The sequence below is a fragment of the Sus scrofa genome, chromosome 13, assembly GCF_000003025.6.
Source record: "Sus scrofa isolate TJ Tabasco breed Duroc chromosome 13, Sscrofa11.1, whole genome shotgun sequence".
NCBI classification, from domain to species: domain Eukaryota; kingdom Metazoa; phylum Chordata; class Mammalia; order Artiodactyla; family Suidae; genus Sus; species Sus scrofa.
Genome location: NC_010455.5, coordinates 133,343,378 through 133,368,894, shown reverse-complemented (window position 1 = coordinate 133,368,894; position 25,517 = coordinate 133,343,378). Strand labels below are relative to the sequence as shown.

General features: G+C 39.3%; 1 protein-coding gene across 4 annotated transcripts in view; it reads left to right on the top strand.

Moving 5' to 3' along the window:
• PAK2 (p21 (RAC1) activated kinase 2) overlaps positions 1 to 25,517 on the top strand; it is a 107,385-nt gene that overhangs the window by 14,612 nt on the left and 67,256 nt on the right. The window contains exon 1 of one of the 4 annotated variants that reach the window (XM_021070138.1): positions 16,249 to 16,408. The exons of the other annotated variants lie outside the window; for them this stretch is intronic. The gene's annotated coding sequence lies outside the window, so the exon portion shown is untranslated. Of the gene's footprint in view, positions 1 to 16,248; positions 16,409 to 25,517 lie in introns of those variants that run through there. 4 annotated transcript variants of the gene reach the window in all.

Here is a 25,517-nt window from a genome sequence, read left to right as displayed (position 1 = left end):
TGATCTGACTGTACAAGATTCAATACCCTTGTGGTGCAGAGAGCCTCAGCTCCCAATTAGCCATGCAATCACAAGGGTATAACCAATACACTGAACCGTTTTGTACTCATACAACCATTCTGTTTTTCACTTCGATTTCACTTGACAGTGGTCAAAAAATTACATGAGATATTCAACACCATTATAAAATAAAAGACTGGTTAGATGATTTTGCCCCACAGTCGGCTAACGTGTTTTGAGCATGTTTAAGGTAGGCTAGGCTAAGCTATATTCTTTGATAGGTTTAAGTGTGTTAAATGCATTTTGAACTTAATATTTTCACCATACAATGAACTTATCCATGTGTAACTCCCATCTTCCTCATAAGTCAAGGAAAATCTGTTTATTGCCCCTCCCCTCTTTTTTCATTTTGAGTGGTCATTCGGGGTTTGTAAAGCAGACTTGAGGAAAACTAGTGGGGTTTGTAAAGCAGACTTGAGGAAAACTAGACTTCATACATTTCAACATGTTTCTTCTTACTAAGTTAACAAATTTTCAATTTGTTGCAGTTCCTTGCTTCTCTATTAACTACCTTATAGGCAATTTTGAAGCATTTTCTGAGTCTCATCCTTTTACTTCTTTCACAATAGTTTCAGTTTTTTAGTGCAGTGATTAAGTGAAGGCCAAGGAAAAGAAAAAAAGGAGGGATCATGTTTAGATTACAATGTTTCTTTTTCTTTTTCTTTTTTCTTTTTTTTTTTTTTTTTTTTTAGGGCCACACCCTCTGGCATATGGAGGTTCCTAGGCTAGGGGTAGAATAGGAGCTACAACTGCTGGCCTATGCCATAGCCAAATCAGATCCGAGCCGTGTCTTTGACCTACATACACCACAGCTCACAGCAACGCCAGAGCCTTAACCCATTGAGCGAGGTCTGTGTTCAAACCCGCAACCTCATGGATCCTAGTTGGATTTGTTAACCCCTGAGCCACAACTGAATGCCTGGATTACAAAGTTTCTTTAACACACTGCTTCCTCTGTTTACAGAGACCTTCCTCTCTTTTTGCTTGGGGGGTTCTTTCTCATCCTTAAAAAGGCAATTCTAATTTCTTTGCCCAGTTACTTTGATAAAAGTAGGAGCTCTGGGTCCTCTTTTCCATTGCATTCCACTCACTCCTGTCAGCTCTTATCTCATTGCAGAGTGGTCATTTATTACTCTTCCCACAGATGGTGAGCTCAAAACTAATGTTGTCTTAGTCATCTTTGATCTCTAGTATCTGACACATTGTAGGTACAAAATAAATATTTACATGACTTAGGAAAGATATACTAAAACGTTCTTTTTTCTTCAAACAAGCACTAGTCTACTTTTAGTGTGAAATGTAAAAAACAGGTCTTTCTAGGAAGTATAATTATCAATATTCTATTTTTCTTTATATTTTATTCTAGTTGAGTTTCTTTGTAAGGACCTTGTACTACTATAACCATAGAATAAAAACACTTAAACCTCTCGAAGTCCCAGGTGCTCCTCATTGCCTAGCACCTGTGACTTTCTGGCTCATGCAGCAGACTTATTTCCCACACTTGCTGCTGTGCACCCTTTTGTCTCATGAACTAGATCATTGTTATCTTTGCCTAGAATCCCATCTTCTGGGTTGGAATGTAATCTGTTATAAATTGAGAAATGCATGTGATAGGGATTGAGTAGTGAGGATTTAGACAGTTTACTGTCCTGCTAGTTTTAACCTGAATATACAGGGATTAAGATGAGGTTCTCGGGAGTTCCCATCATGGCTTAGCGGTTAACGAATCCAACCAGTATCTATGAGGACGCAGGTTCTATCCCTGGCCTCGCTCGGTGGGTCAAGGGTCCAGCGTTGCTGTGAGCTGTGGCGGTGGCATAGGCCAGCAGCTGTAGCTCTGATTTGACCCCTAGCTGGGAACTTCCATATGCCACGGATGAGGCCCTAAAAAGACAAAAGACCAAAAAAAAAAAAGATGAGGTTTTTGGATAAGTTTTATCAGTTGCGAAGGTCAGGATAAACGGTGCATTTAATTGTCTTAGTTTTCTAGATGCCATCACAGATACACCTTTCACTGATTGATTTATTTGTTCATCCAGTACCCATCTCCAAGATGTACGAACTAGACAATGCTAGGTGTTAGTAATATAATGGTCAATAAAATACTCACTGGATCCATGGAATTTATTGTCGTTAGGGTAGACATTGAAAATGGAAATCCAGTTAAGACAGAGTAAACTAATGTACATGGGATGGGAATAAGGGGCCATCACAGAATGTTTCCTGAGAAAGTGACCTTTAGGTCAATGCTTGTAGTAGGTGTTTGACAGGTGGAGGTGATGGACAGAAAGTACGGTGACCAACTCAATCACAGTTTGCCCAGGGCTTTCCTGGATTTAGCACTGAAAGTCTCGAGTCCCAGGATAACTCCCTCAGTTCCAGGGAAACTGGATGATTGGTCACTGAACAGAATATCTGCTAGAAAGGTCATATGTGAAGATAAGGCCTGAGATGGCTGTTAGAGAAACTGAAAAAATAGACAAAACGTAAAGTCTATAGAGGGAACGTCTACAGAGAGATGTCTGGAAAATTAGGAGCCTGATCATGCATGCACTCTTGGCTTCATCTTAAGTATCCTACTTTAAAGGCATTAAGTAGGGAACTGAAGTGATAAAACTTAATAGATATTAAAGTTACCCTGTAGTATGAAGAATAGATTGGGAGGGGAGTTCCTTGGTGGTTCAGTGGGTTGAGGATCTGGCACTGTCCCTGCTGCGTGTCAGGGAACTTCTGCATGCAGTGGGTGGACCAAAAAAAGAAAAAAGAAAAAAAAAAAAAAAAAGACTAAGAAGGACTGAGTGGATTTGAGGGTAGTAAATAACAACGATTAGGTTATAGGCTGTAGCGACTTAGATGTGGAGGAAGCTACTTTGGTTTTTGGTTTTGTTTGTTTGTTTTTTTGCCATTTCTTGGGCCGCTCCCACGGCATATGGAGCTTCCCAGGCTAGGGGTCTAATCGGAGCTGTAGCTGCCAGCCTACGCCAGAGCCACAGCAACGTGGGATCCAAGCCACTTCTGCGACCTACACCATAGCTCACGGCAATGCCGGATTGTTAACCCACTGAGCAAGGCCAGGGAACGAACCTGCAACCTCATGGTTCTTAGTCAGATTCATTAACCACTGCCCACGACGGGAGCTCCGAGGAAGCTGCTTTGGGAAGCATACTTTTGAGAATTAGGTTACTATGATAGAGGTGCAAAAGCCCGAAGCAAATGATTTTCAAAAATTCTTTTCCTCTAAGGATGCTGATTTCTTAAAAATGGAAAAGCAAACATTTTTACTCTCATTTTTCTGTTTCACTGGATAAAAATTTTATTACCAGAATAAATCCAGAGAGCAGTGTATTTTTTTGAACTGCCAACCTTTTCTCTCCCCCACATGTAAAGAACAGCAGTATAGAAAGTAGGAGGCATGGCTGAGAAGTTTTGGAAGTGATTGTTTTCCTGAATACAGCAAAAATGTAACTTTAGTTTTGTGACCTTCAAAGTAATCCCGTTGAAAGGCTGTGTGATTATTCCAGTGATGTGTCTGTTCTTCTGATCATTTTTTAGGACTCCTCTCTTTGCAATACCCTAGACTGCCACATACTCTTTAGGGTATCTTCTTCACCAGAGGCAACCCCTCCACCTTCACCTTTCCCTCTTTCCCTCAGTACTCTTACTTTCTCCATCTATATCTGCCCCATGGTGGTTTCTTTCTTTTCCCCTAAATTAAATGAGGTACAGGAGTTGCCGTTGTGGCCCAGTGGGTTAAGAACTCACCTAGTATCCATGAGGATTTTAGATCCCTGGCCTCTCTCAGTGCGTTGAGGATCCAATGTTGCCACAAGCTGTGATGTAGGTCACAGATGGTGGCTTGGATCCCAAGTGGCTGTGGCTGTGGTGTAGGCCAGCAGCTGTAGCTCTGATTTTACCCCTAGCCTAGGAACTTCCATATGCTGCAGGTGTGGCCCTTAAAAAAAGGGGGGGGGAGAGATAATTTATATATGATAAAACCTACCCCTTAAAAGATGTCCAATTAGGTGGGTTTTGTTGTTGTTGTTTTTATCATATTCACAATGTTGCAAAACTGTCACTATTGTCTAATTGCAGAATATTTGCATTATTGCAAGGAGTTATCTTGAAACCAGTAGCAGTCACTCATTTTTCTCCAAACTATACTTCCTCACCACAGGCAACTCCTGATCTATTTTCTATCTATAAATTTGTCTATTCTGGACATATAAGCAGATTCATATAATATGTGATCCTTTGTGACTGCTTTCTTTTCATTTAGCACAAGGTTTTCAAGGTTCATCCATATTGTAGCATGTATGAGTACTTCATTCCTTTTAATGGCTGAATAATATTCCCTTTTAAGGATAAGCCACATTTTATTCAGGAGTTAATGGAAATTTGGGTTTCTTTCACTTTTGACTAGTGTAAATAGTGCTTCTGTGAACTTTTGTATATAGATTTTTGTGTGGACATACTCTAATTTCTTTTGAGTATATACATAGGAGTCGAATTGCTGAGTCATGTGGTAACTTCATGTTTAACCTTTTGAAAAGCTACCAGACTTTTACAAAGCAACTGCACCATTTTGCAATCCTGCCAGTATATGAGGATTCCAGTTTCTCCACATCCTTACTAACACTTGCTATCTTGTCTTTTGATTATAGCCATCCTAATGGGTGTGAGATGGTATCTCATTGTGGTTTAATTTGCATTTCTCTGATCACTAATGATGTAGATTTTTTTTTCAGGTGCTTATTGGCCATTTGTATATCTTCAAATAATTTGGGAAAGCATTTTATATTGAGAAGTGAATGTTTTAGATCAATGCTTCTTAGAAACTTTCTGTAATGGACTAATAACTTTTGTAAAGTACCATAGAATGGAAATGGAAGAAAAACAAGATATAAAATACAATCCTTCTTGGTTATTGTTAGAGTCAATAGCAAATTATTCTGTCAAATTGCTCTAAAAGTTTCTAAACTTAGCCTCAATTTTTATATTTCATTGAGTACTCGTAATAAATAGTTACTCCACGTAACACTTTTCCAGAGGTAGTGCTTTAAATTACTAAAAGGCATTTGAGAAGTAGTTCAGCTTTTTTCCATGTTTGAATTCAAGACAATTGGTTGACTCTTATTTTCTCACTCTGGCTATAGCTACCAGTTTTAATTTACTATTGAATTAATTCCACAGAGTGCTGGTTTTGAGGCTTGATGAAAAGAGGCACATCAAACAGATTTTATACAAGCTAGTTACATTTTATTGGGATAAGCTGGAGGGTACAGTTTTAGTGAAAGATAAAGCAAATTGGGTTTGAGGCCATTTAGGGTAGCCTTCTGACCCTTTCCCTGTTTTCCTCATTGGAGATACCCTCAGTTTTGATAACATTGTTCTTGAAGGGGTTTCTGCTAGGTGTTCAGAAGCACAGAGTAGAAGCTTACCATAAAGCCTCTTACACCTCGGACCATGTCACCCTGAAATCCCAGCTTAATGATTTGTTTTGTGAATAATTTGTCACTTGGCTGTCGTATCCTCATTCGGAGCATATTTTTTTTACTTCGTTGTTCACATTTATAAAAAAAAAATAGGCATTATTCGTGCTCAACCCCTTTGTGACCCTGTAGCCATGTACAGACTATGAGCATGAGCAGTTCATTATCTCCTGTCTTACAAGGTCTCGAAGGTCTAAGTCCACAGGCTGGTCCTGACTTTGAAACCTCATAGGAACACTGAGGAATATGTTTTTATACTATCCAAATTCTTTATGCCTTTGGTGGTGACAATTCTGAAAAAAAAAGGGAGGTTATTAGATCATGTTTATAGTGGTCTTAAACTAATGAGAGTGTATAGATTATGAATCATTTGAAGTGTGATTGATTTTCAACATTTGTTGATGCCTTTGTGTTAAAAAGCGTTATGTTACACAATGTCGGATTTTAAAAAAAATTTATTATAGTTGACCTACAATGTTCTGTCAATTTCTGCTATAAAGCAAAGTGACCCAGTTACACACACACACACACACACACACACACACACACACACGTTCTTTTTCTCCTGTTATGTTCCATCACAAGTGATTGGATATAGTTCCCTGTGCTATGCAGCAGCAGGACCTCATTGCTTATCCACTCCAGATGCAATAGTTTGCACCTGTTAACCCCAAATTCCCAGTCCATTCCACTCCCCCCCCACACACACAGGGTCAGATGGATGCAGAGAAGTAGACAAGTGTTCCTTGGCAGCTAGGAGTTTATAATCTTATAGAAAGAAGTTAGAAATCAGCTGACTGAAGTTCAAGGAGGTAAGTTTCAAACTAATGGATATAACTGTATCACTCTGGGTCCAAGCCTTGGAGAAACCATACAGTAATTTGAACATGGAAAGAATTGACTGGAGCAGGAGAATGGAAGAATGAGGGATTCTAAAGAACATTGAATAACAGAAATAAGGAGCAGCTTAAGGAAGAGCCCTCTTAGCTCCAGAAGCCAGAGGTCCAGACTTCATTGGAGAGAGCATGGCTGTAGATCACTGAATGGCAGAGAAATTGATGTGGTGCCGTGTTGGTGGGATGTACTGTACATCTGTTCCCTAGGGTGCTAGGGAACGCTGTCCACAAGGAGGTGATAACTCCACTATAAAACCTCCCAAAAAGAAAGTGTGAGGAAGCTGCTGGCTGCTGGGCATGCTGCTGTCCATCTTGGCCTGTAGAAGTTAGGTGCTAGAGGAGAGCCTGTGAGCAAGGGCACCAGAACCAGGAAGCAAAAGGTCTCTCCTGTAGTGTCTCTCTTGCGCCCTCTACTGATTAAGCTTAGCATTGTGCCAGCTGACCAAAGAAAAGTACTTACAGGTACCAGGTCTATTTTCAGTAGGCAAAAAAGATGAATGTGGAAATAAGAGACGCTAAATAAATCAGTAATCAGCATGGGCACGGTATTAGTGCAGCAGGAGCTCAGAGAAGGAGTAGACATCATATCAGGTTATGACAGTTAAGTGCTATTTGAAAGAGCTCTTGTAACAGGAGTAAGTTTTGTGGGTTTTTTTTAACTGAACATGACTTAATCTTTTTCTCATTAGAAAAACAGTACATGTTCATTTTATAAAAATTAAAATATAGAGAAGTATCTTTGTCTATAGTCTACAAAGAAGGGAAAAGTGCTGAGCTCTATTAGCCATAAAGCGAACCAGTGTTAATTGATGAAACATGGCTAGGTAGTGGATGTAGTAGGGTGGAAAAGCTTTCTGTGATGGTGCTTGCTGCTGCTTTTGTATCTTTGTTTATAGGGAAGAAAAATGGCTTTGAGATAAAATCATGCTCACAAATTATATAAACTAGCATTTTGAGGAAATTTCTATCTTTGGTGTTTATATGAGATTTATTTATGTAACTTTTTTCAAAAGCTTGTTAAATAGACAATCACTAGACATCACTTTTGTGCTCTCGAAGCAACCATCAGGAAGAGATTTTGTGTTGTAATCACACAGATGGAATGTTTTATCTTAGAAGTCCCTTGTGCTTTTCTCCTCTTTGCTCAAAGATTTCCATATAAATGCCCCTCCGAGGGATAGGGTTCTAGGAGACTTGATCTGAGAAAATAAATTGAAAACTGAATCTTGCCCTTGTTGAGGTATGGGGATTAATCCTCCCCTATATAGGAAAGACTACGGGATTCTCATGAACGAGAAAGACTGTCTAATACTGTATCATGGGTATTGCCATCTATACTTTAAAAGTTAGACAGTAGTTCTAAAGAATGAAAATAAGTTCTTGAGGAGTTCCCACTGTGGCTCAGCGGGTTAAGGACCTGACACGTTGTCTCTGTGAGGATGCAAGTTCAATCCCTGCCCTTGCTCAGTGGGTTAAGGATCAGGCATTGCCGCAAGCATGCGTTGTTGCTGTGGTTGTGGCATAAGCCTCATCTGCGGCTCCTATTTGACCCCTAACTTGAGAACTTCCATATGCCACAGGTGTGGCTATAAAAAGAAAAACAAAGCAAAGTTATTGTGTTATCCTCATCTGCGGCTCCTATTGGCAGTTCCTCTGGCCTGGGAACTTCCATATGCTGCAGATGGGGCTGTAAAAAGAAAAAGAAAACAAAAAAACAAAGTTGTGTATTAATCAACAGCTGGCTCATAAATGATTAGAACATGGAATGTTAGGCCTGTTTGCAGAGAAATATCCTGTACCACTAAATTCAGACTAGTTCATGTTGACTTGTCAGCCTTTTAACAAGGTTGGTACACAAGTGAATTGTTTGCTTTCCTGTTTTTGATAAAATTAAGAAAATATTAAAACTTTTAGTTTTTAAAACTTTTAGGTACAATATTTGACTTAGAAATATCTGCCTTAAAGATAACCACTTGTCAGAGGAGTTTCTCTTGTAGCTCAGTGATAATGAACCTGACTAGTATCCATGAGGATGTGGGTCCGATCTCTGGCCTCCCTCATTGGGTCAAGGATCCGGCATTGCAATGAGCTGTGGCATAGGCGGGCAGCTGCCGCTCTGATTCTACCCCTAGCCTGGGAACTTCCCTATGCTGTGGGTTCAGCCCTAAAAAGAAAAGGAAGGGAAAACAGTGTCCTTAGACCTTAATATCCCAATAAACCTGGTTGTCCTTCCCTAAAAAAACAAAACAAAACAAACACACACACACAAAACTTGTGTCTGTGTATGAGAGGACACAGAGTTCTCCGGTTTGAAAGATTTAGAACTGTCCAATCTGAACTTGTTGCAGTGATGGAAATGTTCTGTATCTGTGGTGTCCAATGTGGCCGATATGACGAAGAAACAATTTTACTTCATTAAATTCATTTAAATAGCCATGTATGGCCCACCCATATTGGATAGCAGAGTTTATAGAGTGGTGTGTGCATAAGGAAAATATATTAAAAGTAAATAATTTGAGGACGACATTAAGAGCAACTTCCCATTCAGGTGAAAGCAAGAGGAAGCACAACTTAGCAGAGCCTAGCAAGGCATAGTTTGGGGCAGGATGTTGACCTTCGTTTGAGGATTATCCTTTAATTTGTAGGTCAGGTGCACCTTAAAAAACACCCAGGGAGGATTTCCCCTGTGGCACAGCAGAAACAAATCCGACTAGGAACCATGAGGTTTCAGGTTCGATTCCTGGCCTCGCTCAGTGGGTTAAGGATCCGGCGTTGCCATGAGCTGATGTGGCTCAGATCTGGTGTTGCTGTGGCTGTGGTGTAGGCCGGCAGCTGTAGCTCCAATTAGACCCCTAGCCTGGGAACCTCCACATGCCGTGGGTGCGGCCCTAAAAAGACCAAAAAAAAAAAAAAAAAAAGCGTATTCTCTGGCGATGTCTGTTTCTGTAACATTACTTTACACAGCTTTTCTCCATTCATTTTATTTTATTTTATTTTATTTTTTATTTTTTTTTTTGTCTTTTTGCCATTTCTCGGGCCGCTCTCGTGGCATATGGAGGTTCCCAGGCTAGGGGTCGAATCGGAGCTGTAGCCACCGGCCTACACCACAGCCACAGCAACACAGGATCTGAGCCGCGTCTGCAACCTACACCCCAGCTCACGGCAACGCCGGATCCTTAACCCACTGAGCAAGGGCAGGGACCAAACCTGCAACCTCATGGTTCCTAGTCAGATTCGTTAACCACTGTGCCACGACGGGAACTCCCTCCATTCATTTTAGTATGCGTTTCTTGAGCACATACTGTGTGCCAAACTCTACTGTGGGCTGGGAATACAAAGATTAATAAGGCATAATTGCTATATTTTGCATTTTGGTTGGGATTAAGGGGGAGAGAGTCTCGGGGTAGAGAGAAAGTTTTCTTTCTTTATTTTGGTGGTGCCTGTGGCATGAAGAAGTTCCCAGGCCGGGGATGGAACCTGAGCCACAGCAGTGACAACACTCGATCCTTAACTGCTAGGCCACCAGGGAACTCCAAGGGAAACTTTTAAGGGTTCCCCTTTTTAAAAAATCAGTTTGATTCTGCATAGAAATATTCTTTTTTAAAAAGTTTGCTTACCTTTTAAAAGCCATTTTTCTTAAAGCAAAGAGAAATTTTCACCTTTTTGTCTTTGCCAGATTTTTCCCTCCCATAAGTAGAATGCAGCCTCAAAATTCTCATCATGACATACAGGATGATGTGGCAGCCAGACACTCAGGAACATTTAGAGTAGCTCTGTGAGGTGAAGCCTGCTTGCTGTTTGTGACCTATAGGTAGTACCTGGAGTATCATTCCTCTGCCTTTTATCTGTGGAAGCTATCTGTCTCATATGTCATTAATCAAGTCATGCTCTTTCATAAGTTATTTTGAAATGATGGAAATAATCTCTTACCCCTCTGTAGTCATGCAATTGTTCAGCAGATTTTTATTTATTGATTGCCTTGCCTGTGCTGGGTCCTGTTGAACCATGAGCAGGGATGCGAGGCATGTTACTGTGGACTGAGACAGTTATGAGCCCATATGCACCCTCAGTCTCTATGATTTTGGTGGTGGCTTGCTAAGATAGTGGAACTTGGACGTGGCAGCAGCCTAGATCCATAAATCACCTTAAAGAGAAGAACTAACCCTCAGGCTTAGTGTTCCCTAGAAGTAAAATTTTGTTGTGTTAAACCATTGAGATTTGGGGATGTATTTGTTAACTAGTGCATAGCCTAGCCCAGCCTAATACAGGGTTATTTTCAGTCATTTGTGGTTAGGACAGTACTGCTATGAATATTCTTTTTATTTTATTTTTTGTCTTTTTAGGGCTGCACCCATGGCATATGGAGGTTCCCAGGCTAGGGGTCAAATCCAAGCTGTAGCCACTGGCCTACACCATGGCCATAGCAACACTAGATCCAAGCTGCATCTGCGACCTACACCGCAGCTCTCGGCAACGCTGGATCCTTAACCCACTGAGCGAGGCCAGGGATCAAACCTGAGTCCTCATGGATGCTAGTCAGATTCCTTTCTGCCGAGCCATGATGGAAACACCTGAATAATCTTGTAATTTGTTTATGTGCAAGAGTTTCTTGGATTTATATCCAGGAATAAAATTGCTGAGTTGCAGAATGTACAGACAGTCAACTTTTAAGCCAATATCAGGTTGTTTTCTGAGGTTGTTTTTACTGGTTTATACTCCTGCTAGCAGTGTATAAGAACTCTCTTTGCAGTCTTATTTTCAGTTAACCTTTTTATTTTGTGCCGAGCTAGATGTTAAATGATACCTACAAATGGCCTTAATTTACAGTTCAACCATGAGACTGGGCATGATCTTGTGTATTTATTCACTGTTTGTCATCTTCTTTGAAACGGCTTCTTGTCATTTGCTCGTTATTTACTGGATTGTTTTGTCTTTTGCTTATTTCTTTATCAGAATTCTTTATTCTGGATATGATTTTGGTCAATTACTTTGTTTTTTTCTTTTTACAGCTGCACCTGCAGAATATGTAAGTTCCCAGGCTAGGGGTCGAATTGGAGCTGCAGCTTCCGGCCTACGCCACAGCCACAGCAACACCAGATCCGAGCCACATCTGTGATCTACACCACAGCTTGCAGCAACACTGGATCCTTAACCCACTGAGTGAGGCCAGGGATCCAACCCTCATCCTCACAGAGACAACATCAGATTCCTTAACCTGCTGAGCCACAACAGGAACTCCCAGTTTTTGTCAGTTGCTTTTGTTGCAGTTATCTCCTGGTTTGAGGCTTGTCTTTTTTAGTCTATGGTATAGAATATAGTTGTATTCATCAATCTTTTCTTTTAGAATCATGTGTAATAAAGGTATTCTTCTGTGTACAGATACTCTATGTATTCTTCTATAGGTTAGAATTTTACCTTTCACATTAGATCTTTAATTCATCTCAAGTTTTTTTGGTTTTTTTCTTTGTTTTTTTTTTGGCGGGGGGGGGGGGTATATGATGCAAGAAGGTGGATCTTTCTTTACCTGGATTCCCCAGAAGGCAGAGCTTGAGACTGAAACATACATTTATATGTAATTTAATATAATATAATTTAAATATCTTTAAATTATCAGAAAGTATTTCCCTAATGTGAGAAAAGGCATGTGGAGCATGGAGGCATAGCCAGTATGGAAATGTAACTGATCGCTCAATCCCATTGTATTGTCCCCTAGGAAGTTGTAAAGTCATTCATAGGGTCATCCACTAGGTTGAGAAAAAGAATCCACATGATGAGATGGGACTTATTTGATCCCATCACCATTGGTCATAGGTTCACCCCACAGTTAACACCTGCACTGGTTGGTTGCACATGCATGGGTCCTATGCTATCCCGTGGCATTGTGCAGCACAGGATAAAGAGAGGTGTTGTCATGTGCCTGCATGAAAAAGTTGGCCACACCCAGTGTAGAGCTGGTTGTCAGGGTAACAACTTGAAAAGATAGGTAAGGCTAAAAGGATCAGAAAAAGATGCCTTTTTGGAGTTCCCGCTGTGGCGCAACGGGATCGGTGACATATTGAGAGCACTGGAACATGGGTTCGATCTCTGGCCTGGCACAGTGGGATGGGGATCCAACATTGCTGTAGCTGCAGTTTCAGTCTCAACTACGGCTCAAATCTGATCCCTTGCCTGGGAACTCCATATGCCAAAAAAAAAAAAAAAGATACCTTTTGATCCAAATTGGAAGAGAAGAGGTAAAATTGTCACTATATGCAGATGATGTGATACTATATATAGAAAACCCTAAGGACTCCACATGAAAACTGATCAGCAAATTCGGCACAGTAGCAGGATACAAGATTAACGTTCAGAAATCGGTTGCATTTCTGTATACTAACAATGAAATATTAGAAAAGGAATATAAAAATATAATACCTTTCAAAATCGCACCACCCAAAAATTAAATACCTAGGAATAAACTTGACAAAGGAGGTGACTTACATGCTGAGAACTATAAAACATTAATCAAGGACATTAAAGAGGGTTCAAAGAAATGGAAAGATGTTCCATGCTTCTGGATTGGAAGAATTAATATTGTTAAACTAGCCATACTTGGAGTTCCCGTCATCATGCAGTTGAAATGAATCTGACTAGGAACCATGAGTTTGCAGTTTTGATCCCTGGCCTTACTCAGTGCGTTAAGGATCAGGCATTGCCATGAGCTGAGGTGTAGGTTGCAGTTGTGGCTTGGATCTGGCGTTGTTGTGGCTGTGGTGTAGTCCAGCAGCTGTAGCTCCGATTAGAACCTTAGCCTGGGAATTTCCATATGCTGTGGGTGCAGCCATAAAAGGCCAAAAAAAAAAAAAAAAATAGCCGTACTACCCAAAGCAATTTACAGATTTAGTGAAATCCCTATCAAATTACCCATGACATTTTTCGCAGAACTAGAACAAACTATAAAGGGAGTTCCTGTCATGGCTCAGCGATAACAAACCTAACTGGTACCCATGAGGATGCGGATTTGATCCCTGGCCCCTCTCAGTAGGTTAAGGATCTGGTGTTGCCATGCGATGTGGTGTAGGTCATAGATACTTCTTGGATCCAGTGTGGCTGTGGCTGTGGCATAGGCTGGCAGCTACAGCTCCAATTTGAACCCTAGCCTGGGAACTTTCATATGCTGCAGCTGTGGCCCTCAAAAGACTGTGTGTGTGTGTGTGTGTGTGTGTGTGTGTGTGTGTGTGTGTGTGAGAATAAAAGACCCAGAATTGCCAAAGCATTCCTGAGGAGGAAAAAAAAACGAGCAGGAGGCATAACTCTCCCAGACTTCAGACAATATTACAAAGCTGCAGTAATCAAGACAGTGTGGTACTGGTACCAAAACAGAGACAAACAGACCAATGGAACCGAATAGAGAACCCAGAAATAAACGCAGACACCTACTATCAATTAATCTTTGACAAAGGAGGCAAGATTATAAAATGGGAAAAAAGACAGTCTCTTCAACAAGTGGTTCTGGGAAAACTGGACAGCTGCATGTAAATCAATGAAACTAGAACACTCCCTCACACCATGTACAAAAATAAACTCAAAATGGCTTAAAGACTTAAAAGAAACCATAAAACTCCTAGAAAAGGAGTTCCCATCATGGCTAAGCAGTTAACGAGCCCAACCAGCATCCATGAGGATGTAGGTTCGATCCCTGGCCTCACTCAGTGGGTTAAGGATCTGGTGTTGCCTTAAGCTGTGGTGTAGGTCACAGACATGGCTCGGATCCCTTGTTGCTGTGGCTGTGGTATAGGCCCACAGCTACAGCTCCAGTTGGACCCCTAGCCTGGGAACCTCCATATGCTGTGGGTGCAGCCCTAAAAAGACAAAAAGAAAAACAAAAAACCTCCTAGAAAAGAATGTAGGCAAAATATTCTCTTGACATAAACCTTACAAATGTTTTTTTAGGTCAGTCTTCCAAGGCAATAGAATTAAAAACAAAAATAAATCAATGGGATCTAATCAAACTTAGAAGCTTTTGCACAGCAAAGGAAACCATTAAAAAAAAACAAAAACAAAAAACCTATGGAATGGAAGAAAATGGTTGCAAACGAGGCAACCAACAAGTGCTTAATCTCCAAAATATACAAACCACTCATAAAAATCAATACAAAACAAACAACCCAATTGAAAAATGAATTTCTCCAAAGACATGTGGGCACATGAAAAAAATGCTCAACATCACTATTAGACAAATACAAATCAAAACTACAGTGAGGTACCACCTCACACTGGTGAGAATGGCCATCATTAATAAGTCTACAAATAACAAATACTGGAGAGGGTGTGGAGAAAAGGAACCCTCCTGCACTGCTGATGGCAATGTAAATTGGTATAGCCACTATGGAAAATAGTATGGAGGTACCTCAGAAAACTAAATATAGAACTACCATATCATCCAACAATCCCACTCTTGGGGATGTATCCAGACAAAACTTTTCTTCAAAAAGATACATGCACTAGATGTTCATTGCAGCACTATTTGCAATAACCAAGACATGGAAACAACTTAAATGTCCGTCTACAGAAGGAATAGATTAAGGAGATGTTGTACATAATACACAATGGAATACTACTCAGCCGTGAAAAAGAACAAAACCATGCCATTTGCAGCAACATGGATGGGACTCTCATACTAAGTGAATTAAGTCAGAAAAAGACAAATACCAAATGATATCACTTGTATCTGGAACCTGAAATACGACACAAATGAACCTACGTACAGAAAAGAAACAAACTCATGAACATGGAGAACAGACTTGCGGTTGCCAAGGGGGAGAGGGATGGAGTGGGATAGACTGGGAATTTGGGGCTAGTAGATGCAAACTATTACATTTAGAATGAATAAGCATTGAGGTGTTGCTGTATAGCACAGGGAACTATATCCAATCTCTTGTGATAGAACATGATGGAAGATAATTTGAGAAAAAAGAATCTATAAATACGTATAACTGGGTCACTTTGCTCTACAGCAGAAATTGATAGAACATTTGATTAGAATTGCTTTGAATTTGTTGATTAGTTTGAGAAAATCTGGTATTTGTACATTATTGAGTCTTTAAATTCCTGAACATTAGCAGCATTCAGGTCTTCTCTCTCTCTTTTTTTTTTTTTTGGCTACACTCCTGGCATGTGAAAATTCCCCAGTCAGGGATCAGACTTGTGCCATGGCATCGACCTATACTGCTACAGTGACAATGCCGGATCCTCAACCTGCTGTGTCACAAAGAATTTCCTATTTGGGTCGTCTTAATGTCTTTCAGTACATTTTTCTCCTTAATAAAGATTTGAGGTCCATACTTCCTAAACCATGCCAGCACGTTCTTGAGTTATCCCACTGAGATCAAAGGCACCATGGTTTATTTATTTTATTTTATCATTTTTTAGTTTATTATTTTTATTTTATTTTATTTTTTTACTTTTGGCTGCTGCCTGGCATATGGAGTTCCCAGGCCAAGGATCAGATCCAGGCTGCCCTTTGTGACCCAAGCTGCAGTGGCAGTAATGCTGGATCCTCAACCTACTGTGCCTAGCCAGGGATCGAACCCTTGTCCCAGGTCTCTCAAGATGCTGCTGATTCCATTGCACCACAGTGGGACCTCCACCATGGAATTTTTTTTTTTTTTTTTTGCTTTTTAGGACCACACCTGCAGCATTAATCAGAGCTACAGCTGCCAGCCACAGCAATGCCAGATCCGAGCCGAATCTGCAACCTACACCACAGCTCACAGCAATGCCGGATTCTTAACCCACTGAGTGAGGCCAGGAATCAAACCCGCAACCTCATGGTTCCTAGTCACATTCATTTCCACTGCACCAAAATGGTGACTCCTACCATGGAATATTTTAAATTTTAGAGGGAAACATTGACGGGCATGTATTGGACACAATGTGAACTTCTAGCTCTAGGAAGGTCCACAGTTTCAACATTTGGTTGTGGTAAGTCTGTCTGTGAAGCAGTTGCTGTGATGAGAAGTATGAAAATCAGTGTGGAAAAAGAAATGAGAGGGGGTGGGTCTCAGGCTTCAGAGACTGTGCATTTCCCTAAGTGATTGAGAAAGAAAAGGTTCTCCCCCCCAATTCATGTGTATTTCTTTTTCAAATAGTTACTAAGTTTTTAGGAATAGTGAATGATGAAATCTGATGAAGTTGTTTGGACCTAACTACTAAAGAAATGAAACTGTTAGAAATGTCTTTTGGCCTAGAGGTTCTGTGAAATGATTACTGAGAATAACAAGGGCACCATGAACCAAGGAGGTGTGGGGAATTTCTGTCCTGGGAACCTCACGTTTTTTGATGATATTATAAATAGTAACTTTTCTCCTCCCATTTCATTTTCTATTTAGTGTATAAAAATGCAGTTGAATTTTGTGTATTCCTCTTTATCCTGCAAATTTTCTTTCTCTCAGAATCTATTTTTACTTTATTTTTGAACGGTACTTTTGTTAAATCTGCAATTTATGTTGGCACATACATTTAGGATATTCCCATGTCTTCTTGCTTTCATTGCTAGTATCAAAAAGTAAACTAAAGTCTATCCTACTTTCTCCTTTGGCTAATATTAAGAACTCTTTGATCTTAAATTCACTGTGATGTATCTTCACTTTTTTTTTTTTTGTTTGTTTCTTTGTTTCTTTTTAGGGCTGTGCCTGTGGCATACAGAGGTTCCCAAGCTAGGGGTCAAATCAGAGCTGTAGCTGCTGGCCTACACCACAGCCACAGCAACACAGGATCTAAGCTGCATCTGCACCCCACACCACGGTTCATGGCAACGCCAGATCCTTAACCTACTGAGTGAGGCCAGGGATCGAACCTGCATGGATGCTAGTCAGAGTCATTAATGCTGAGCCACAGTGGGAACTCCTATCCTACTTTTGATTCATTAGATTTCTTCAGCTTATAGATTTGTTTCTTTCATGGGTTCTAGAAATTTCTCAGACTTAATTTTTCCAGGGAATGAGTCCTTCATTTATTTTATCATCTCTTTCTGGAACCCCAGATAGATGTATCTTAGGTCATCTTTCTTTTCTTTTATATTTTCTGTCTCTTTGTCTCTCTATGCTGCATTCTAAGTACTTTCTTCATGTGTATCTTCCAGTTCAGTAATTCTCTTTTTTGCCGAGTCCGTGCTGCTCTTTACCTCAAATGTCAAGTTTTAGTTTTCAGATTCATTTTTTCTTACTGAAAGTTCTGTATAATTGATTGTTCTTCATATTTGCCTTTTATCCTGCTTTTATATTTGAGCTTCTTATACATATTCGGTGTCAAATTATTTCACATCTCTTTCACCATCTGTTTTGATTAGTTTTCCATAGTGATGCCTTTTTTTTTTTTTTTTTTTTTTGGTCTTTTTAGGCCTGCACTCGCAGCACATGGAAGTTTCCAGGCAGGGGTCAAATCAGAGAATGCAGCTGCCAGCCTATGCCACAGCCACGCCAGATCCTTAACCCACTAAACAAGGCCAGGGGTTGAACTCGCATCCTCATGTTTACTAGTTGGGTTTGTTACCACTGAACCACAACAGAAACTCCCATTGTTTGTTTTCTGACGTTTGCCTGTGAACTGTTCCTTTTCCTTAGAATTTGATCTTTGGGTATTTTTGGGGGGGTGGGGAGTAATATTGGTTTATTAATAGCAGCAAAGGTACCATAAAAATGTGAAGATGTTGATAACGGGAAACTAGGTATGGAAGTATGTAGGAATACACTGTACTATTATCTCAATTTTTTTGTAAATCTGAAACTGTTCCAAAAAGTTTTTTTTCAAAATATCCTACCTCTCCTTCAAGGCCCATTAGAAGTCCCGCCTCCTGAACGAAACTATCCTTGACCCCCTTAAACTAAATGAGACCTCACCTTCCTCAAGAACCTACCTTACAACACCTCTGTTAAGCACTTACCATATTTTGCTCTTTGGGTAGATTTTGAGACCTGTGTTGAAGTTGTTTTTTCCCTGGGAGGCTTTATATTTATATATGGTTCTGTCATTCACCAGGAAGTGCTACCAACATGGCCACATTCAGTTAAACCTGTTTGGGATTTTTGGGGGGGGCCTCATAGGTGAGATGAATTCAAGCCATAAATGTGAATTTTGTTGTTAGGATTTCTTAGAAATTCCCCACTGCACTGCACCACCATTGTTACTACTGGGCTCAAAATACTTAGGGGTTTCTTCCTTTCTGTGCAGAAGGACTTATTCCTGATTTGTTCATAGAGATTATAGCTTTAGATCCTAGCCTTGTGTGGGAGGGCCTCCAGTTTAGGCAGAGTCTGAGTCTTATCACCTGTTCCCTGTGACAGCCATGCAAGTAGAAGTTTAAGGTCTCCAGGATTTAGTCAAAAATCCCTCGAGAACATCTGGATTAGTGAATTGCTTACTCTCTAGTTCTTGGTTTCACTTTGCTTTGCATTCTATGGAAACGTCTCTTTCATCTTACCTAGCTTATCCACGCATATTTGAATATTTAATATGTTATCCAGTCCTTCCCATTTATTTGAGCTTTATCTTTTATTTTCCCTTATTCTTTGTTTTGTTTTGGTTTTTTTGTCTTTTTAGGGCCACACCCGCAGCATATGGAAGTTCCTAGACTAGAGGTCAAATCAGAGCTGCGGCTGCCAGCCTACACCACAGCCACAACACCACCAAATCTATGTTGTGTCTGTGACCTACACCACAGCTCACAGCAACACCAGATCTTTAACCACTGAGTGAGGTCAAGGATCAAACCTGCATCCTCATAGTTACTAGTCAGATTCGTTTCCGCTGAGCCATGATGGGAACTCCCTGTTTTCCTTTTTTCTTTGCCAGTGCCTCAGTTGTTTGCTACATCTTCTCCCCTCTTTCCTTTTTTCCTTTCTGGCTTTGCTATTAGTAGGCCTGATGTTATGGCCATTGCCATCAAATGAAAACACTCATTTCTTTCTGACTTTTCAACTTTCCTTTCATAGTGTGTGTTATCCACTTAAAGTGATTTGGGATATTTTCATTAATGCTTTTGCTCTCAAAGACATTTGAGGCTTTTTTGGAGGGGAAGCGGGTAGAAAGGCCAGTGATGTTGGAGCCCTTAGAGCTTATCAAGAAATTGTTAGATATCTTATTAAATAGTATTGTATTATTACATTCATAAAGCACTGAAAAATTAAGGGTTTTTTATTTATATAAAATGTAAGTGAAAGTATAAAGCAAAATTATGCTTTAAAAATCATATTTTCATGGGAGTTCCCATCATGGCTCAGCGGAAATGAATCTGACTAGTAACTATGAGGATGCAGGTTTGATCCTTGACCTCACTCGGTGGTTAAAGATCTGGTGTTGCTGTGAGCTGTGGTGTAGGTCACAGACACAACATAGATTTGGTGGTGTTGTGGCTGCGGTGTAGGCCGGCAGCCACAGCTCCAATTCGACCCTTAGGCTGGGAACGTCCATATACCATGGGTGCAGCTCTAAAAACACACACAAAAAATCATATTTTCAGTAGTATATGGTTTATATTTGGGATACTATAGATGACATGAGTAAATTATAATAAATTTAGTAATTTCTACTCGTTGAACTGACTGATTCAGATACTACTCTTTTTTTTTTTTTTATTTCCCTTGTGTATTTAGCTTCCCCTCGTCTCCTTCAGTAGACAATTGAGGAATTGTTTATCTTTGAGTTTTGTCACAATTAAACAATGGTCCTGTTAGAAGAGTACAGTGTGTTTGGGGCATGCTTTTTGTTTCGCCTACTTGTTTTTCACTGCAAAGTAGCAAAAAGTGTTTGAACATATTTGGAGAGAAGCATTACTTACCATTTTGCCTTTCTTATATAAAACATTTTTGAGTAATGGTGGGGCAAAACATTGGTAAATCAGTATTTTATAATGAATTGTTTTTCTGTTCTTTATTGTTTCTCCTAAGATAAAAGATATAAAGAACCTTACATCTTCATTTGGTACTTTTTAGGCATTTGACACCATCAGTAGAAGCAGTAATCAAAAAAATTTACTGCTTTATGGAAAAGGACTGAAGACTAAGGCCATGAATTGGCTGTTAGGAGAAAAGTAAAAAATCTTTCCAAAGGTATTTTTTGTTAATATAGGGTAGTTTATATGTTGTCTAGTGAAATGCTATTTGATTCAAAAACTGTTACATTCAGGAACAGCAATATTTCATCTGGGGACAGAATGTCGTACCATAAATCAGTAAACATTATTGTCTAGTACATGCAAAGATCTATGTTAAAGGAGATGGTGGGAGTTCCCATTGTGGCACAGTGGTTAACGAATCTGACTAGCATCCATGCAGGTTCGATCCCTGGCCTCACTCAGTAGGTTAAGGATCTGGCGTTGCCATGAACTGTGGTGTGGGGTGCAGATGCAGCTTAGATCCTGTGTTGCTGTGGCTCTGGCATAGGCCAGTGGCTACAGCTCCGATTTGACCCTTAGCCTGGGAACCTCCATATGCCGCGGGGAGCAGCCCAAGAAATGGCAAAAAGACAAAAAAAAAAAAAAAAAAAAAAAGAAGAAGGAAATGGTAAAATAGTATAGTGGTAGTAGAATCCTTGCTTGAAGTCTTGGGTGGGAAGACACCTAAAATAATAATTAATGATACACGGTTGTAATTCATCACCAAAGAATGGTCTGATATATTAATATAATTAAGAAAAAACCATGAGCAGAAGAGTTGTTAGTAAACTTGAATTTGGGCCTAGTTCTGTTAGTAGTTAGATTTGTGTGACTTCAGGTATACACTGCTTACTTTTTGGTGATTCAGATTGTTCACAAATAAAATAAGGAAGATGGACCAGATGAATTCTAGTCCAACTTTAATACCCTCTGGATTTATTTTTCCTGTGTAATTCATGATCAGAGGATGTGAGGCGTCATTTTGAACAGGGACAGACAGGCATGACATTACATAGGAAATAATTTTTACTGAGCAATGAAAGATTTGTTTGGTGGAGAAAAGGATAAAGAAAATTTAAGAATGTAGAAATGTATACCCAAAGATGATTTAGGCCAGGAAAGCCTTTGGTATATTTTGGAAACGAAGCCTAGGATTTATGTGATACATTCATACGAGATCAAATTGATTTGGTAGTAAATGGCTCTATATTGTAGAGTAGCTCCTGAGGAAGGTATACCCAGGGAGAATGTTAAAATGTATTCTTTTTAATCAACCAAGTCTAACTTCTTTCTCTAAACAACAACTGATTGTATGGAAACCCTTTGGGAAGCTAGTTAGGGCTTCATCTAACCTCTTCCTCTGAACTGCAGCTGAAGACAAAGATTCATTGAGAAATCTGAGATGACGGACGGGATCAAGTCCTCAGCTAAGCTGGTTGCAGTCATCAATGTTGTATCAAGGGTCATGCTTATATTTACTACGACCTAATCACTTATGGGGCATATTACTTAGGATTTATCACCATCATATTTGTCATCCTGAATAATTTCACTGGGGATATCTATGACTCATACAGTTTTAATTTTCTTTAGACATGAATTGCCTAACAGGTTACATCAGGTTATTGGGATTTCCTTGAGACATAGCTGATTTAACTTTATGATGTAGTTAAAGAAGAAAGTTCTGAAAGAGTGTATTCATTCTTTTTAGTTTTATTTGACTGAATTTGTGCAGAAAATTTAAAAGTTACTGTACAGGTATTCCCGTCATGGCTCCGCAGTAGCGAACCCAACTAATATCCCTTAGGATGCAAGTTCAGTCCCTGGCCTCACTCAGAGGGTTAAGGATCTGGCATTGCTGTGAGCTGTGGTGTAGGTCACAGACACGGCTCGGATCCCGTGTTGCTGTGGCTGTGGTGTAGGCTGACAGCTGTAGCTCCGATTTGACCCCTAGCCTGGGAATTTCCATATGCCATGGGTGTGGCCCTAAAAGAGCAAAAAAAAAAAAAAAAAGGCAAAAAGTCTACCAATCTTTCTGGTTTTTGTTATAAAAAACATTGCAATAATTACCATTGCCTATGTATTGATTTTTGAACCATATTCAATATTTGATTAGGTTTTTATGCCCTATATTGGAAATCTTGCCATTGATTACCTTTTCCTATGTTAAAAACGTGTTCTGTGGATAAAAGGAGGAAATAAACTTGGGTCTTCTGCCACCTCAGTAACACGTCAGAGAGAATTGGCAGGGATTTCCCATCGTGCTTGGCGGAAATGAACCTAAGATCTATGAGGATGCAGGTTCAATCCCTGGCCCCGCTCAGTGGGTTAAGGATCTGGTGTTGGCTGTGGCTATGGTGTAGGTCAGTAGCTGTAGCTCCAATTTGATGCCTAGCCTGGGAACTTCCATATGTTGCAAGTGTGGTCCTAAAAAAAAAAAAGGAAAAGAAATAATTGGCAATATGAGGGTGACATATGGAGCTCAGGGTACACTCTAATGCACCATTTCTCAAAGTGTGGTCTGTGGTACCTTGGGGTTCGTGAGTCAAAACCCGTTTTCATAATAATTAATACTAAGACATTCTTTGCCTTTTACACTGTGTTGACATTTGCCTTAAAAATGCAAAAGCAGTGCTGGGTAGAACTCCCTGTACTTTAACACAGTTCTAGCAGTAGCATTGTGCCTGTAGTTTCTTTTTAAATGCCAGTTTCACTTAAGGTACTTGACGAAACAATAATTATTACTACTCTTATCATATCTCTACTTTTGAGTTTACTTTTAAAGTATTTTGTAGAGCAAAATTAGAAGTACTCGTAACGTACTCATGAAGTATGAAATGGTTGTCGTACAGAAAACCACTTAATGTGATAGAACTTAAAAAAGACCCTTTTCCTGAAGACTTTTTTTGAAAGTATGACTGGGCCCACTGAACAACTCTGGTTGTTGCAGTCTTAGGTATTTGGCAGACATTTTCTTGAAAATGAACGAGGTGACAGAATTTGTTGTTAATTGATGAAATTTAAAGTATCAAATGAAAAGTAGAATTTTAGAAAACTTGTATCCACTGTCTTTAGTTTTACAGTTTCCCAGGACTTAGATCTGATGAGCTCTGTGGTATTAATGAATGTGATTTTTTTTTTTGTATAGTGGCATTTGTCATCATTGGAATATTTTAATAATTGGATGAGCCAGTATTTTCCAAATAATCAATTTATGGCATTACAAAATTCATGCATGGTTAAGAGATCCATTCAAAGTGTAAGAGAAATCAGTGGGATTAATAGTAGAGAAAATTTATTGTGGTTTCAGATTCCATAACCTTATGAAGGTAGAATTTGATGTAGTATCAAGAATATCCACAATTAGCTGAAAGCTATTAAAATACTCCCTTTTTAGCTACGTATCTGTGTAAGACCAGATTTTCTTCATATACTTCAACCAAAACATAATACGATCAGTTGAATGCAGAAGGAGATGTGAGAATCAAACTGTCTTCAACTAAGCCAGACATATAAAAGATTTCCAGAAATGTAAAATAATGTGACTTTTCACTATACTATTTTGGAAAATATTTTTCATGAAAGTGTTATTTATACTAACATGTAATGGATTTATTGTTTTTGTTACATTTTTAAAAATTGAAATATAATACAATGTTGTATTAGTTTCAGATATGTAGCAAAGTGTGATTCAGTTATACATATATGTTTTTTTCAGATTCTTTTCCCTTATAGGTTATTATAAAATATTGAGTATAGTTCTCTGTGCTATATAATAGGTCCTTGTTGGTTATCTATTTTATATGTAGTAGTGTGTTTATGTTAATCCCAAACTCCTACTTTATCCTCTTCCCCTTTGGTAACCATTGATTTGATTTCTGTGTTTGTGGGTCTATCTCTTTTATGTATAAGTTCATTTGTATCTTTTTTTTTCCTTTAAGATTCCACATATAAGTTATATTAATATTTGTCTTTCTCTGGCTTATTTCTCTTAGTATGATAATCTCTAGGTCAATCCTATGTTGCTGCAGGTGGCATTCTTTCTTTTTATGGCTGAGTAGTATTCCATTGTATAAATATACCACATCTTTTTTTATCCATTCCTCTGTCAATAGACATTTAGGTTTTTTCCATGTTCTCGGTTATTGTGAATAGTGCTGCTCTGAACATTGGGGTGCATGTAACCTTTTGAGTTAGAGTTTTCCTCCATTCTGTGTATATGTTCAGGAGTGGGATTTTCTGGATCATATGGTAACTCTATTTTAAGTTTTGTGGGTGTACCTGTGGCATATGGAAGTTTAGGGCTGTACCTGTGGCATATGGAAGTTCTCAGGCTAGGCTAGTGGTCAAATCAGAACTGCAACGCTGGCCTGTGCCACAGCCACAGCAAATCCAGAGCTGAGCCTCATCTGTGACCTACACTGAGCGAGGCCAGGGATCGAACCTGCATCCTCATGAATACTACTAGGATTCTTAATCTGCTGAGGCACAGTAGGAACGCCTCTGTTTTAAGTTTAAGAAACTGCTGTACTGTTCTCCCTTGTGGTTGTACCAGTTAACATTCCCACCGACCGTGTGGAAGAGTTCTCTTTTTTCCACACTCTCTTGCATTTATTATTTGTAGACTTTTTGATGATGGCTGTTCTAAGTGGTGTGAGGTGATACTAAGTGGTGTGAGGTGATACCTCATTGTAGTTTTGATTTGCCTTTCTCTAGTAATTATTGACATTGAACATCTTTTCATGTGCCTTTTGGCCATCTGCATGTCTCCTTTGGAGAAACATTTATTTAGATCTTGTGTCCATTTTTTGATTGCAATCTTTGTTTTTTTGATATGGAGCTATATGAGCTATTTGTGTATTGTGGAGATTAACCCCTTGTGGGTCACATCACTTGCAAATATTTTCTTCCATTCTCTTGGTTGTCTTTTTGTTTTGTTTATGATTTCCTTTGCTGTATAAAAGCTTTTAAAAGTTTAACTAGGTCCCATTTGTTTATTTTTGCTTTATTTCTGTTACTCTGTGAGACAGATCCCAAAAGATATTGCTGCAATTTATGTCATAGAGTGTTCTGCCTGTTTTCCTTTAAGAATTAATAGTATCTGGTCTTATATTTAGATCTTTAATCCATTCGAGTTTATTTTTGTTTATGATGTTAGAA